Here is a 6380-nt window from a genome sequence, read left to right as displayed (position 1 = left end):
GCAAATTAATCTGAAACCAGGAATGCTATTGTTTCTTGCCCCATATCGATGATTAAAAATACATGCATTTGCTCATTCTCTGCCCTTTTGACCTTTCCATTCATATCTGTCTAACGGGCTCAGACAATTAAATGAGTGCTGACCCCCGTGGCACAGGAAACCACGTCTCCACAGCTGGAGCAAAATCTTGACTCATTTTGCTTAAAATGGTTTCAGGCAGTACTGCGCTTCTTTGTATACCAAATATGGACAGTGTGTATATAACTCTGAACGTAGATTTATTCTCCTTTCCTTTAGAGTCGGACCATGTCTGATATATTTTGACAGTCGCGTCAAATGATCACTGTTTCCCATTAAATGTTTTCCATGGTTACACATTAGAAACCCATGTAAACGCTCACATGACAGTATGATGAAGTGCACGTCTGGAGTTGCTGATTTTTCTAAATCTGCATAATAGGAATGTTTCTGTTTTCTGTTTTAACCCTTTAAAGCAGTGGTTCTTAACCTGGGTTCGATCGAACCCTAGGGGTTCGGTGAGTCAGTCTCAGGGGTTCGGCGGAGGTCAAGACACACACTCGACTCATTAGTCGGGTGTGTGTGTCAAGCTAGGTCCAATATACACGGTGTATTGTTGTTGCTCATAGCACTACAACACATCCAGAAGTGTTTATAATCTTTTCCACTCGTCTGACAATGAATTATTTGAGTATTTTCCACATCGTTATGACTTTTGCTACTTCCTGTTAACCACGGAGGCAGCCATGTGTTGCGTTTGTTTACATTTTTCGGTCACTGCACTGGTCAGTTACAATCATGTGACGACTGATGCACCGTCGCGGATGGAGAAATCATATTACGCTAAAGCCAAGCTAGTGCCGTAATAAAACAACGATCACAAAAATACTGGAGTACAGCGAGAACTTTTTTTTTATACACTACATGCAATTATCTTTTTTTTTAATGTCAAAATTGCGTGGTTTGGAAAGTTTGGAGCGAGATGAAACGAAAACCGGGTTGACCTGTCGGCCTACATATGATTTGTGATGTCACGCCCCGCTTGGCCGTCACTAAAGAAGGGTTCGGTGAATGCGCATATGAAACTGGTGGGGTTCAGTACCTCCAACAAGGTTAAGAACCACTGCTTTAAAGCAAGGGTGTCAAATTCATTTCAAATCAAAATTGATCTGAAGTGGGCGGGACCAGTGAAATAATAACATAATGATATATAAAAAATTTCAACTCCAAACTTCCCTCTATGTTTGAGAATGAAAAGTTTAAAATTATCCCATGAAAATGCTTACATCTACCAACTATCCTTTAACCCACAGGTGTCAAACATGCGGCTCGGGGGCCAAATCTGGCCCGCCAAAGGCTCCATTCCGGCCCTGCAGGATGAAAAGTGCAAAAATGAACCTGAACAGTCCAGGTTGTCCAAATCCTTTTGGTTCAGGTTCCACATACAGAGCAATGTGATCTACAGTAAAAATAACAACACAATAAATCTATAAATAATGACAACGACAAATTTTCTTTGTGAAAAATTATGTGGAAAAAATGTAAATGAAAAAAATAACATGAAAATATTTACATTTACAAGACTATTCTTTCACAATAAAATGCAAATAAATACACAAATAAAAACAAAGATGAACAACTTGAAATGTGCAATTTGAACAATATTCTGCCTGTTACTAAATGTTTTGTGCACTTATGGATCCACTGTGATCTGTAGTTGCGTTAATAATAATAATAATAATAATAATAATAATAATAATAATAATAATAATAATAATAATAAGAGATGGAATATTGCAGAAATTGCTAAAATTTTGGTTCCAAACTCCAAAATTTTAACAATATTCTGCCTGTTACCAAATGTTTATGGAACAGTGTGTAAATGTACATGTATAAATAATAATTCAAGGCGTAATTTTGTTAAAATTGCACTAATTTTTCAAACGAAATGTCTGTTTTTTCAAGTTATTCACATCTTTTTTGTAAAATGTAAATATTTTCATAATTTAATTGGGGGTTTTTTTTGTACTAAAACAAAAAGAAAAACTTGGATTTGTCTTTATTTATAGGTTATTAAGTCATTATTTTACTGATTTGGCCACCTTAAGATCAAATTGGGCTAAATATGGCCCCTGAACCAAAATGACTTTAACCCATAAAGATCCAAACATCCACGGTCAACCAAAAGCACCTACTGATCTACAGTGTTAATCCACTAATCCTATTAATACATGTAAATAATTAGTGCAAAATACAGTTTGTCATCTTTTCATGGTCATCAGATATGACCCATTTGGACGTTCAGAGGCTCCGTAGTTACCATGGAAACGCTGTCATCTTCTACAACATTGATTCACCAGTAAAACCAACGGAGTTGGATCAATGACAGTGGATGGAAACACTTGATTTATGTCCAGTTAATGCTATATTTTACGGAAAAAGTCACATTTTCTTCAGTTTCATTTGTTTTTGATAAAATAACCATCGACTTTACTCTGAGCTTTAAGGAATATCTTCATGATCAGTCAATTAAACATAGGAAAATAGATGATCTTCACTGGAAAAATGTAAAATTCAGAGGTTAATATTATAATAAATGGTGATAAATGACTTAAGAAAGGTGAAATATATAGAACAATTATTTTGGGAAGTGCCATAAAGGTCACACTGGGTCCTTATGGGTTAAAACAATGTAAATAATATGAACAAACTGAAATTTCTTAAGAAAACTAAAAGCAATTTTAACAATATTATGTCTCACTTTATCATGTACAGATCACAGTGGATCTACAAATACACAAAACATTTAATAACAGGCAGAATATTGGTAAACTTGCACTTCAGACATTTCAAAATTTTGATATTTGTGTTTGCGTTTTTGTGAAATGATAGTCTGTTTTAGTGTAAATACAGAAAAATGACATAAAAATGTTTGTATTTACAAAGAGAAAAATTTCGAGTTGTGAGTATTTAACGGTTATTATGATAGTATTTTAATGATCCGACCCAGTTGAGATTAACTTGGTCTGTATGTGGAACCTGAAGTAAAATTATTATCTTCAGTGTAATTTTTGCATTTCACAAATTCATCCCACTGGCCAGATGGATTTGGTCCGCATATTTGCTTTAAACCCTGAGCCTAAAATTGGTCCGCCTAGACTTTTTTCTTATTTTCACCGACTAAAATGTTAGAAAATATTAGTGCATTGACACGTGGGGATCCACGAGTTCTAGATGTGGTAGTTTTTATGCTGCTGTGTATTTGTGCATGCTGTACCGCATTTGTCCAGCAGTCACCGCCAAAGCGTTCTGGGTATAGCAACGTAATTGTAAGGCTATTGTATTCCAAAATTACTAATATCTCCCAAAACATTGGTCCTATCAACTTGCTGTTTTCGCTAGTCAGTTCCTTGACCAAAAATACAAAATATACCAAACTGCAGGAGTCAGTTTTTTTCCGTATTTTGTGTGAATCCCCAGACACACACACACATACACTTGCACACAGAGGCCATGTGGCTTTCATATTATAGATGCTGTGAGCGAGTCCGTTTGCCCATTTTTCCAGAGCTCTTTTTTTCCCCAGATCTTTCAAAATCTAGCAATCATTTACAATTCCCTACATCAGGGGTGTCGAACATGCGGCCCGGGGGTCAAAACCGGCCCGCCAAAGGGTCCAGTTCAGTCCCTGGGATGTTTTTGCCAAGTGCAAAAATTCCACAGTCTTGAATTGAATTAAGCAAAAAAAATAAATTTGCTTGAATTAAGGAAAAAAATCTTGAATTAAGCCAAAAGATGTTTTTTAAACTAAGTAAAACAATCTTCAATTTAGCCAAAAAAAAAAATCTCAAACTTAGCAAAAAATCTTGAATTAAGCCAAAAAAATGTTTTCAATTAAGTAAAACAATCATTCTAGCAAAAAAAAAAAAAAAAAAATCTCAAACTTAGCAAAAAATCTTGAATTGAGCAAAAAAAAAAATAAAGAAAAAATCTTCAATTAAGTTAAAAAAAAAATCTTCAATTAAGCCAAAAAAAAAAAAAAATAAAATTTAGAATTCACAACTTAATTTTTTTTTCTTTATTTTAGTGCAAAAAATAACATTAAATTATGAAAATATTTACATTTACAACCTATCCTGTAACACTAAAATGTGAATAACCTGAACAAATATGAACCTGAAATGTCTAAAGAAAATTCAGCCCAATTTTTTGCAATTTTTCTTCCTGTTCCTCAGTGTTTAGTGTCTTTGTAGATCTGATCCATAATGCACATGGACAAATGAGAAGTTGAGGAATAATGTTGTTAAAATTGCATTAAATTCTCTTATGTTTTTTAATTTAAATTTCAGTTTTTTTCAGTTTTTTTTTTTGGTTTTTTTGATAGTTTATAAAACTAAGTACTTTCATAATTTAATGGGGTTTTTTACACTAAAACAAAGACAAAAGTTTGGAGTTGTCATTATTTCTAGGTTATTATGTTATTATTTTTCTGGTCCGGCCCACTGCACATCAAATTTAGCTGAATATGGCCCCTGAACTAAAAGGAGTTGGACACCCCTGCCCTACATGTTAAAATACTGATAAAACGACTTCTTTTCCAGCTTCTAATACAGGCGTGAGTGAAATTACCGTAATGACCCAATAAAACCTCTAAAGCAGGGGTGTCAAACTCATTTTAGTTCAGGGGCCACATTCAGCTAAATCTGATCTGCAGTGGGCCTGTTGAGCCGCATTCTGTAATAAATTCTCATTATGTAATAAAAGTTCCAAATGTAATAAGAATGTCACGTCATCTTGTAATAAAGCTGCATTATGTAATAAACGGACGCATTTTGTAATAAACTACATCAACGCATTATATAGTAAATTTTTTCACATTATGTAGTATGTTATTACAGTTTGAGAAATTTATTAAAAAATGCACTTGACACATTTTTATTAAAATTTAAAAAAAAAAAAAAAAAGTAATAACATGGTTCATTATGTAATAACAATCCAAATTAATATAATTTCAGAGCAATTTAGAAGAAATTACTCACAGGAGCTACAGGTAATGGAATCAGAACTTTAACCACATACTGTAGTTTAAAGATTAATTTAGCACATTACATTTTCCTGAAAATAAAAATGTTTCGAGTGCATTTTGTAAATTTCTCAAATTGTAATAATGAGAAAAAATTTACTACGTAATACAGGGTGGGGAAGCAAAATTTACAATGAACATTTAGTTGTTTTTTCTCAGCAGGCACTACGTCAATTGTTTTGAAACCAAACATATATTGATGTCATAATCATACCTAACACTATTATCCATACCTTTTCAGAAACTTTTGCCCATATGAGTAATCAGGAAAGCAAACGTCAAAGAGTGTGTGATTTGCTGAATGCACTCGTCACACCAAAGGAGATTTCAAAAATAGTTGGAGTGTCCATAAAGACTGTTTATAATGGAAAGAAGAGAATGACTATGAGCAAAACTATTACCAGAAAGTCTGGAAGATACTATTAAAGAAGAATGGGAGAAGTTGTCACCTGAATATTTGAGGAACACTTGCGCAAGTTTCAGGAAGCGTGTGAAGGCAGTTATTGAGAAAGAAGGAGGACACATAGAATAAAAACATTTTCTATTATGTACATTTTCTTGTGGCAAATAAATTCTCATGACTTTCAATAAACTAATTGGTCATACACTGTCTTTCAATCCCTGCCTCAAAATATTGTACATTTTGCTTCCCCACCCTGTACAATGAGGTAGTTTATTACAAAATGCGTCAGTTTATTACATAATGCGGCTTTATTACAAGATGACGTGACATTCTTATTACATTTTGAACTTTTAGTACATAATGGGAATTTATTACAGAATGCAGCTCAACATGCTTTGTTCCCATCACTTTTTAGTAACTAAAACAAACTGTTTCCTTTCTTAATGCCTACTCTGGGTCAAATCTGTCTCAGCTGTTATCAGTATCATGTCTCACTGTGTTATGTTGTGTGCATGTGTGTGTGTGTGTGTCATGCAGTGCAGCTTCATAAGATCCTTTATCAGACGTCCGGCACCCTTTTTCTCCAGGCTCCTGCTGTTTCGTTTCATTTTTCCCATACTTTCACACACTGGGCCACACAGAGTTTCTTTTTCATGCACACACACACACCACTTTTTCATCACACTAATGAATAAAACAAATGCACACACACACACAAACTCTTCATCTGGATAATAGCACAGGTGTATAAAGAAAACCCTGGGCTATTAATCCCACAGCTCAGTTATTGTTGGGCTAATAATAGCACACAGCAGGCTTCACTGATAGGCCTATTATACCCAGACACAGTGGATTAATGGGAGACAAGGATTAATG

This window comes from Sphaeramia orbicularis, chromosome 2 (genome assembly GCF_902148855.1).
Source record: "Sphaeramia orbicularis chromosome 2, fSphaOr1.1, whole genome shotgun sequence".
Lineage (NCBI taxonomy): Eukaryota > Metazoa > Chordata > Actinopteri > Kurtiformes > Apogonidae > Sphaeramia > Sphaeramia orbicularis.
This window is presented reverse-complemented; position numbering follows the sequence as displayed.